Raw genomic sequence first — 11,259 nt, 5'->3', positions numbered from 1 at the left:
TACTGCAGGAATGTCTACAAATGACATGTCCATCTAACTTGCTCCTAGAGTCGAGCTCTGTGGCTGACCTTGAGCTGCTGTACATACTAAACATGTACACACTGTCATTTACATAAATAAAACACAATAATTTAGTTTAGAACTTGACCTACTGGTTCCATGTAAATCTCAGACTGGGAACAATGTGATCTCCCGCTATATGCAAGTTTGGCCAATGGCATAACACCTCTTTGACATGTAAATTCAACCAACCAATACATACTTATCTTTAATATAATATAATATTACATTTCACAGAATTTAATGTAAATGAGAGATGTCATAACTAATAATTATGCCAATGTTTTATTAATCAAACTGATTCTAATAGTATTCCAGTTTGATTCATTTACATTTACATTACATTTAAGTCATTTAGCAGACGCTCTTATCCAGAGCGACTTACAAATTGGTGCATTCACCTTATGACATCCAGTGGAACAGTCACTTTACAATAGTGCATCTAAATCAAATGTTCCTCAAATAGTGTAATGGTCCACGTTGCCTCCACAACCATTATAATTCTTTCTAGAAAATATAATCAGACCTTATTTAGTTGAATATCAGTAATGAATTAATCCTTACCAATAACTATATTACTTTTTTTTGAACCTCTCCTCACCTCATGCTTCTGACGGAGTTGGCCGTTACCTCACGCTTTTGCTCAGTTTGATTTATGACCCTGGTGAAACCATATTAAATAAATATTTAAAATCTAGAACAGACACATTTAGGCTTTCATATCGCTTATAGCACTGTTAACTCCAATGTGTAGTTATTCACCTACATTATGAAGATGCCGCAGGCGCTTTAAACAGTCCAGTAGGATTCTTACGACTTAAGGTTAGAGTTCAAATTCCGATGGTCCATAACATCGGTACTTTATGACTCCTATCCACTCATATGGCTGAGAGAGATATAATATAGCTGCCTCAAACTTTTATGACACTCTGAATGAAGTAAATAGCTTAGCAGCTGAGCTTCAATAAAACTGATATGAAATGAATAGGGGTGGCACTTAATACCAACACCTTTGTAATAAAGCATTTATCATTTATTATTAAATTGTTTATTCATAATTTATTAATCATTACTCACGAATGTTAGTAAGCTAGTTATTCACACATTTATAAACACATTTTTTCGTGTTTAATAATGATTTATAAGATCACTCATAAGATGTTATATAAACCATGTATTATCCGGCAGAACAAACTTGTCAGCTCAGGGATTCGATCTTGCAACCTTTCGGATCCTAGTCCAATGCTCTAACCACCCGCCACCCCATGTATATCCCCTTCAAACAAAATAACCGCGAATTATGAAACAATTCATTTGTTTCTCCAAATTGGAGATTACATGTCAGATGCATGTTTAAGATTTGATTTCACATCAAATTTGGCATCAAATCAAATCAAAACTTTTAACAATCATTTTACAGCTTTCAATGTGATGTGAATCAATTGCTGTGTAAAAGTTAATTATTTCAAATTGGTTCAGATGAATTAATGTGTTATTCTGATTATTTCAGACGCAGCGTCTCATTCCATCCCCCTACGAGCAAAATTAAGATGTCCCAATGTTCTCCCAACTTATTAGCAACATTGTGACAATGTCCTGTATTAATAAAGTCACTGTTGGAAACATCATAGGGGGCGTTGCAGGAGACACATGATGAGTAGGCAAAGCTGAGGATTCTCATAATGAGGTGAGCACTGTATCTGAGTGGTAAAACAGTAGCTGGACAGGAAAGGGTTAAGGTGTGCTGTCGATGAAGGCTGTGGACCAAGCCCGGGCCTGGAGACTCCCTGCGGACCTGGCATCCTTTCGCTCCCTCCTCTCTACATTTTCCTCTTCTGTCTCTGCTGCTAAAGCCACTTTCTACCACTCTAAATTCCAAGCTTCTGCCTCTAATCCTAGGAAGCTCTTTGCCACCTTCACCTCCCTCCTGAATCCTCCTCCCCCCTCTCCTCCCTCTCTGCAGATGACTTCGTCAACCATTTTGAAAAGAAGGTCGACGACATCCGATCCTCGTTTGCTAAGTCAAACGACACCGCTGGTTCTGCTCACACTGCCCTACCCTGTGCTCTGACCTCTTTCTCCCCTCTCTCTCCAGATGAAATCTTGCGTCTTGTGACGGCCGGCCGCCCAACAACCTGCCCGCTTGACCCTATCCCCTCCTCTCTTCTCCAGACCATTTCCGGAGACCTTCTCCCCTTACCTCACCTCGCTCATCAACTCATCCCTGACCGCTGGCTACGTCCCTTCCGTCTTCAAGAGAACAAGAGTTGCACCGCTTCTGAAAAAACCTACACTCGATCCCTCCGATGTCAACAACTACAGACCAGTATCCCTTCTTTCTTTTCTCTCCAAAACTCTTGAACGTGCCGTCCTTGGCCAGCTCTCCCGCTATCTCTCTCAGAATGACCTTCTTGATCCAAATCAGTCAGGTTTCAAGACTAGTCATTCAACGGAGACTGCTCTTCTCTGTATCACGGAGGCGCTCCGCACCGCTAAAGCTAGCTCTCTCTCCTCTGCTCTCATCCTTCTAGACCTATCGGCTGCCTTCGATACTGTGAACCATCAGATCCTCCTCTCCACCCTCTCCGAGTTGGGCATCTCCGGCGCGGCCCACGCTTGGATTGCGTCCTACCTGACAGGTCGCTCCTACCAGGTGGCGTGGCGAGAATCTGTCTCCTCACCATGCGCTCTCACCACTGGTGTCCCCCAGGGCTCTGTTCTTGGCCCTCTCCTATTCTCGCTATACACCAAGTCACTTGGCTCTGTCATAACCTCACATGGTCTCTCCTATCATTGCTATGCAGACGACACACAATTAATCTTCTCCTTTCCCCCTTCTGATGACCAGGTGGCGAATCGCATCTCTGCATGTCTGGCAGACATATCAGTGTGGATGACGGATCACCACCTCAAGCTGAAACTCGGCAAGACGGAGCTGCTCCCGGGGAAGGACTGCCCGTTCCATGATCTCGCCATCCCGGTTGACAACTCCATTGTGTCCTCCTCCCAGAGCGCTAAGAACCTTGGCGTGATCCTGGACAACACCCTGTCGTTCTCAACTAACATCAAGGCGGTGGCCCGTTCCTGTAGGTTCATGCTCTACAACATCCGCAGAGTATGACCCTGCCTCACACAGGAAGCGGCGCAGGTCCTAATCCAGGCACTTGTCATCTCCCGTCTGGATTACTGCAACTCGCTGTTGGCTGGGCTCCCTGCCTGTGCCATTAAACCCCTACAACTCATCCAGAACGCCGCAGCCCGTCTGGTGTTCAACCTTCCCAAGTTCTCTCACGTCACCCCGCTCCTCCGCTCTCTCCACTGGCTTCCAGTTGAAGCTCGCATCCGCTACAAGACCATGGTGCTTGTCTACGGAGCTGTGAGGGGAACGGCACCTCAGTATCTCCAGGCTCTGATCAGGCCCTACACCCAAACAAGGGCACTGCGTTCATCCACCTCTGGCCTGCTCGCCTCCCTACCACTGAGGAAGTACAGTTCCCGCTCAGCCCAGTCTAAACTGTTCGCTGCTCTGGCCCCCCAATGGTGGAACAAACTCCCTCACGACGCCAGGACAGCGGAGTCAATCACCACCTTCCGGAGACACCTGAAACCCCACCTCTTTAAGGAATACCTAGGATAGGATAAGTAATCCTTCTCACCCCCCCTTTAAGATTTAGATGCACTATTGTAAAGTGACTGTTCCACTGGATGTCATAAGGTGAATGCACCAATTTGTAAGTCGCTCTGGATAAGAGCGTCTGCTAAATGACTTAAATGTAATGTAAATGAGAGCTGCTGGCAGTGTGCACAGGCTTTTTCACTAACACACCTGATTGGTTCGAATCAATGCTATGAGGAGTTCATGAGCTGAATTAACTGTGATAGGGCTGACACACCTGATTGGTTCGAATCAATACTATGAGGAGTTGATTAGCCGAATCAGCTGTGATCGAGCTGCTGTGGAACAAGAGTCTATACCACCTTTGCAGCTGTCCGGAACCGTCTCAGAACAGTGATGGTATTGTTAACCGCCAGCTGTCCAGAACTGTTGCAGAACCCTGATGGTAACATCACAATGACATCAATGATATCGCAGAGTGGCAAGTAGCTTATAGTGATTATAGTGTTAATAATAGAAAGGTTGCTAGTTATAATCCCTGAACTGACAAGGGTTTCTCAGGGGGGGAGTTGGGATATGGGAATAAAATAAAATAAAATGGAATTCACAAATGTAAATCACCCATCATGTTTAAATCAGACCAGCTCCTTGAAGTCTGCATTTGTCTAAAAAACAGTATTTTGCTCAAAACTTATATATTTTATTTTTTACCCTTAAGCATGTGTGCATTACTGTATTTTTATCTTGGGATATTGTTTTTCAACAGGAAAAGTATAAAATATCTAGCTGGAGTGCCTCTTTAAGGGTGTTGTATCTCACAAAGTCGTGTTATTGTGACAGGCGTGAGTTGCCTGCCAGTCTTCCACCATTGGCATACAACAGCAGGTTTTTTTGTAACGTGATTTAATCCATCACAATGTCCCCCCGGTAAAGGTCTAAATTGGGATGTATAATGTCATACGCAGTGGCAGGGGTCCACATAACAGTCCTGGTATCCTTTTGAAAGACTTGGAGTCGTCAGAGCAAGGGCTCAGCTCACTCAGAACTTATTTTCCATGCAGGTCACATATCCCAGTGGTAAATCTATTACAGTAGCCAATGTCAGTCAAAGCGAGGACAGGGTTGACCAAAATGGTCAAAATATTGCGCTGTCCTACACCGGATTCCTCTGTGTTCCACATAGGTAGTCGGAGCTTTACTTTAAGAGCAAGTCTATGAAAGGATGACATGTCTAAATAAAAATAGATATGGCTTTTAAAAGTATAAAGAAATTAATCTTAAAAGTAAGTTATGGTGTCTTTTTAAAAGATGTTCATCCCCATAACCACCCAATGAAACACATCTGTTAAACTCCAGTCCAATGTCATGAGGTCAAAGAGCAAAAAAAACACGATTATTTACATGCCCTATCAATGATCTTGTCTTCAATATTGCCATGTTCACAAACTGGGTGTCAGGAGTAAATGTAACCACCACACCATCGTTTGGCTTTATTACCCCCCCCCGTCAAATTGATTGAGTATCAAACCAGATCTACTGCCGTTTGAGCACCAGTGGGATACAGACTAGACATGGCCAAATACAGACCAGTGTCAAATACACGCTTCTTTTTTTGGGGGGACAGCTATATATATATTCAGATCCTTTTAAGACAGGACAAGTTCATAACAAAAGAGAACATTGATGAAAGCGGTAATCCCATCCCCTCCCCTCAAGGGTTAGGGTTGTCCTGCAGCTGTTGAGTGTACATACATCTTGGGTAGCAGGGGACTGGTCCAGACCAGCCTTAGGAAAGAGTGACATCACAGTCCTCTAGAGCAGTGGTTCCATAACTGTTTATATACAAGTACCAGTCAAAAGTTTAGACACAACGAGTCATTCATATTTTCTACATTGTAGAATAATAGTGAAGACATCAAAACTATGAAATAACACATATGGAATCATGTAGGAACCAAAAAAAAGTGTTAAACAAATCAAAATATTTTTGTATCTTTTATTTTGGAGATTCTTCAAAGTAGCCACCCTTTTGCCTTGACGACAGCTTTGCACACTCTTAAATAGTACCCACGAAACAGTCTCAACGAAAACAGTGAAGAAGTGACTCCGGGATGCAGGCTTTCTAGGCAGAGTTGCAAAGAAAAAGCCATTTCTCAGTCTGGCCAATAAAAATAAAAGATTAAGATGGACAAAAGAACAGACACTGGACAGAGGAACTCTGCCTAGAAGGCCAGCATCCTGGAGTCGCCTCTTCGCTGTTTTCGTTGAGACTGGTGTTTTGCGGGTACTATTTAATGAAGCTGCCAGTTGATGACTTGTGTGGCGTCTATTTCTCAAACTAGACACTAATGTACTTGTCCTCTTGCTCAGTCGTGCACCGGAGCCTCCCACTCCTCTTTCTTTTCTGGTTAGGGTCCGTTGGCGCTGTTCTGGGAAGGAAGTACGAGATATTCAGTTTCTTGGCAATTTCTCGCATGGAATAGTCTTCATTTCTCAGAACAAGAATAGACTGACTAGTTTCAGAAGAAAGGTCTTTGTTTTGGGCCATTTTGAGCCTGTAATCTAACCCACAAATGCTGATGCTCCAGATACTCAACTAGTCTAAAGAAGGCCCGTTTTATTGCTTCTTTAATCAGGACAACAGTTTTCAGCTGTGCTAACATAATTGCATAATGATCAATTATCCTTTTAAAATTATAAACTTGGATTAGCTAACACAACATGCCATTGGAACACAGGAGTTGCTGATAAATGGGCCTCTGTACGTCTATGCAGATATTCCATATAAAATTAGCCGTTTCCAGCTACAAAATTAATTTACAACATTAACAATGTCTACACTGTATTTCTGATCAATTTGATGTTATTTTAATGAAAATAAATGTTATTTTCTTTCAAAAACAAGGACCTTTCTAAGGGACACCAAACTTTTGAATGGTAGTGTATTTTTCTTAATTCTATTTCTTTACTTTTAGATGTGTGTGTATTGTTGTGAATTGTTAGATACTACTGCACTGCTGGGGCTAGGAACACAAGCATTTAGTTAGTTATTACTGCACTGCTGGGGTTAGGAACACAAGTATTTAGTTAGATATTACTGCACTGCTGGGGTTAGGAACACAAGCATTTAGTTAGATATTACTGCACTGATGGAGCTAGGAATACAAGCATTTAGTTAGATATTACTGCACGGATGGAGCTAGGAACACAAGCATTTAGTTAGATATTACTGCACTGTTGGAGCTAGGATCACAAGCATTTAGTTAGATATTACTGCACTGATGGAGCTAGGAACACAAGCATTTAGTTAGATATTACTGTTTTTTATTATTGTTTTCTTCCCATCACACCGACACAACCTCTTCCCCCTCAGAACATGGTGCTTCAGATCCTCAGAAAGTTCTACAGATGCACCATTGAGAGCATCACCGCTGGCTGCAACACCGCTTGATATGGCAACTGCTTGGCATCCGACCGTAAGGCGCTACAGAGGGTAGTGCGAAAAGCCCAGTACATTACTGGGGCTGAGCTCAATGCCAATCCATTACCTCTATACCAGGCGGTGTCAGAGGTAGGCCCTAAAAATGGTCAAAGACTCCAGCTACCATAGACTGTTCTCTCTGCTACCACACAGGAAGCGGTACCGATGTACCAAGTCTGGAACCAACAGGTCCGTGAACAGCTTCTACGCCCAAGCTATTAGACTGCTTAATAGTTATTTAAATAGTTACCTGGACATTCTGCATTGACCCTATCTGCACTAACTTTGTTTTGACTCATCACATACTGCTACTGTTTATCATCTGTCACTTTACCCCTACCTATATGTACATATCTACCTCAATTACCTCATACCTATATGTACATATCTACCTCAATTACCTCATACCTATATGTACATATCTACCTCAATTACCTCATACCTATATGTACATATCTACCTCAATTACCTCATACCTATGTGTACATATCTACCTCAATTACCTCATACCTATATGTACATATCTACCTCAATTACCTCATACCCCTGCACATTGACTCAGCACTGGTACCTGTTTACCCCTACCTATATGTACATATCTACCTCAATTACCTCATACCCCTGCACATTGACTCAGCACTGGTACCTGTTTACCCCTATCTATATGTACATATCTACCTCAATTACCTCATACCCCTGCACATTGACTCAGCACTGGTACCTGTTTACCCCTATCTATATGTACATATCTACCTCAATTACCTCATAACCCTGCACATTGACTCAGTACTGGTACCTGTTAGTCTATACCTGTTGTTTATGTCACTTTACCCCTACCTATATTTACATATCTACCTCAATTACCTCATACCCCTGCACATTGACTCAGCACTGGTATCCACTGGTATATCATTATGTATTTATTCCTCGTGTTATTATTTTCTATTCTTTCTCAATTTTATTCTCGTTATGGAAGGGCCGTAAGTAAGCATTTCACTGTTAGCCAACACCTGTTGTTTACGACATAACCAATACAATTTGATTTGATTTTGGAAGGTCCACTTATGGCCAGGTTTCAGCCTCCTGAGAACATACCCATACCCATAACATTACTGTAACGGCTGTCTTGGGAAGAAGGTGAGGACCAAAGTGCAGGGTGGTAAGTGTTCTTCTTATTTAATGAAAAAACTAATAACAAACAGCAAAGAAACAACCGAAACAGTTCTGTCTGGTGCAGAAACACACAAAGACTGAAAACAACAACCCACCAAACACAATAGAAAACAGGCTACCTAAATATGGTTCTCAATCAGGGACAACGATTAACAGCTGCCTCTGATTGAGAACTATACCAGGCCCAAGACAGAAATAGAAAATCTTAGAAAAACTAACATAGACAACCCACCCAACTCACACCTTGACCATACTAAAACAAAAGACAAAACAAAATAACTAAGGTCAGAATGTGACAGTACACCCCCAAAAGGTGAGGATTCCGACCGCAAAACCTAAACCTATAGGGGAGGGTCTGGGTGGGTGTCTGTCCACGGTGGCAGCTCTGGCGCGGGACATGGACCCCACTCCACCATAGTCCTTCTCCGCCTCTCTACCCGCCTCTGGGGCCTCTTTAAAGCGGCAGCTCCTGACTGACAGACGGGAGACTCCGGCAGCTCCTGACTGACAGACGGGAGACTCCGGCAGCTCCTGACTGACAGACGGGAGACTCCGGCAGCTCCTGACTGACAGGCGGGAGACTCCGGCAGCTCCTGACTGACAGGCGGGAGACTCCGGCAGCTCCTGACTGACAGACGGGAGACTCCGGCAGCTCCTGACTGACAGACGGGAGACTCCGGCAGCTCCTGACTGACAGACGGGAGACTCCGGCAGCTCAGGACAGACGGGAGACTCCGGCAGCTCAGGACAGACGGGAGACTCCGGCAGCTCAGGACAGACGGGAGACTCCGGCAGCTCAGGACAGACGGGAGACTCCGGCAGCTCAGGACAGACGGGAGACTCTGGCAGCTCAGGACAGACGGGAGACTCTGGCAGCTCAGGACAGACGGGAGACTCTGGCAGCTCAGGACAGACGGGAGACTCTGGCAGCTCAGGACAGACGGGAGACTCTGGCAGCTCAGGACAGACGGGAGACTCTGGCAGCTCAGGACAGACGGGAGACTCTGGCAGCTCAGGACAGACGGGAGACTCTGGCAGCTCAGGACAGACGGGAGACTCTGGCAGCGCCGGGCAGGAGGAAGCCTCTGGCAGCGCTGGACAGGCGGGAGCACCTGTAGGAAGGAGACGGAGAGACCGCCTGGTGCAGGGGGCTGCCACCGGAGGGCTGGTGCCTGGGGTTGGCACCGGATAGACCAGACCGTGAAGGCGCACAGGTCTCGAGCACCAAGCCTGCCCAACCTTACCTGGTTGAATGCTCCCCGTAGCCAGGCCAGTGTGGCGAGGTGGAATAGCCCGCACTGGGCTGTGCTGGCGAACCGGGGACACCATGCGTAGTGCTGAGCCATGTACCCCGGCCTGAGGAGACGCACTGGAGACCAGATGCACTGAGCCGGCTTCATGGCACCTGGCTCGATGCCCAACCTAGCCCTGCCGATACGAGCTCTGCCATGTACCGCACCGGGCTATGCCTGCGCACCGGGGAGACCGTGCGCCTCACGGCATAACACGGTGCCTGCCCGGTCCATCTATCTCCACGGTAAGCACGGGGAGTTGGCACAGGTCTCCTACCTGACTTCTCCACACTCCCCGCCCCCCCCCCCCCCCCAATACATTTTTGGGGATTCCTCTCGCGCCTCCTTGATCGCCGTGCCAACTCCATTCGCCGGTATCTCTCCTCACATTGTTTCAGAGAATCCCAGGCGGGCTCCGACATTCTCCCTGGGTCAACCGACCACCTCTCTATTTCGTCCCATGTTGTAATATAGGCCAGATCTCGCTGCTGCTGCTGCTGCCCGTTACCACGCTGCTTGGTCCTTTGGTGGTGGCTGGTTTTGTTACGGCTGTCTTGGGAAGAAGGTGAGGACCAAAGTGCAGGGTGGTAAGTGTTCTTCTTATTTAATGAAAAAACTAAACACTGAATAACAAACAGCAAAGAAACAACCGAAACAGTTCTGTCTGGTGCAGACACACAAAGACTGAAAATAACCACCAACCAAACACAATAGAAAACAGGCTACCTAAATATGGTTCTCAATCAGGGACAACGATTAACAGCTGCCTCTGATTCAGAACCATACCAGGCCAAAAACAGAAATAGAAAATCATAGAAAAACTAACATAGACAACCCACCCAACTCACGCCCTGACCATACTAAAACAAAAGATATAACAAAGGAACTAAGGTCAGAACGTGACAATTATCCATATCTTTTCAGGGAAAAATGTATTACTTGTTAAACAAAATCTCTTTACCTGAGCAAATGTATCAGTATAAAATAATATAATTTTCCCTAAAATATTTTTGCCCAGGATTTGTATTCTTTATTTTATACTTTTTTGGCACAGTTTTCATTATGGACCTGACTGCATGTGGCATGGTAGACATAGTGGAGATCTGAGATCAGACGATTTTGATTTAATACCTGCTGACAAAGATCTACAGGCTGGGCTCATTGCAACTTGAAGCCTCTGGTATGTAGATAAGTGTAACAAATACTGAATACATGAAATGCTTTTATATTGGTCGTAAACTGGTATAGACTAATGTTGTCATTACAGGAGTATGGTTCAAGTGAACACTGACAGCATAATTCCACCGTGTCTAATTTTGATAAATCCTATAATAATCTATTATCATAATGAGGACAGTGCAAGGCAAGTTGGTAAATATATTTGATGGCAGCATTGAGGGTAACATTTACTGTAATTTCACAAACCAATATGCTACACTGGTCATGCCGTTCCCTAAAGAGTGTACCACGCAGGCACATTCTCTCTCACACAGACAGGCACACACACTGGTAGATCAAGAATGAATGTAAAGTACCAGGGGAAGCACTGGCAGCATGCGGACGACTGCAGGTGATTCTCCTACTACACACTGACTGGTTCTGTCTCTGACTCACAGACAGCCAGGAGGAGAGGTTCT

The sequence above is a fragment of the Oncorhynchus gorbuscha genome, linkage group LG08 (genome assembly GCF_021184085.1).
Source record: "Oncorhynchus gorbuscha isolate QuinsamMale2020 ecotype Even-year linkage group LG08, OgorEven_v1.0, whole genome shotgun sequence".
Classification (NCBI taxonomy): Eukaryota; Metazoa; Chordata; class Actinopteri; order Salmoniformes; family Salmonidae; genus Oncorhynchus; species Oncorhynchus gorbuscha.
This window is presented reverse-complemented; position numbering follows the sequence as displayed.